Here is a 313-nt window from a genome sequence, read left to right on the forward strand (position 1 = left end):
ATAAAAGAAAGTCTATTCTCTGAAATAAATTCCCCATTCAGACTTATAAAAGAGAACATGATAATCCTAAAAATAATTTTCGATAAATGCTGTCCGAGCGGAAACACAAATCACTGACATATGGATTTCCCTTGTGGACTGGTACTTTACTATCATATAAAAACTCAGGCGTCGAGTTTATGAATAATGAAAAGCATACGCAAATGAATAGACAATTATAACAATCGCGATATGACCTGATGTTATATCAATTACATTCCAACGTGCTCAACATCGGTCACCTCTATGTATATTTCTCTCGTACACAAAGTCT

Source organism: Penaeus monodon, chromosome 29 (genome assembly GCF_015228065.2).
Source record: "Penaeus monodon isolate SGIC_2016 chromosome 29, NSTDA_Pmon_1, whole genome shotgun sequence".
Taxonomy (NCBI): domain Eukaryota; kingdom Metazoa; phylum Arthropoda; class Malacostraca; order Decapoda; family Penaeidae; genus Penaeus; species Penaeus monodon.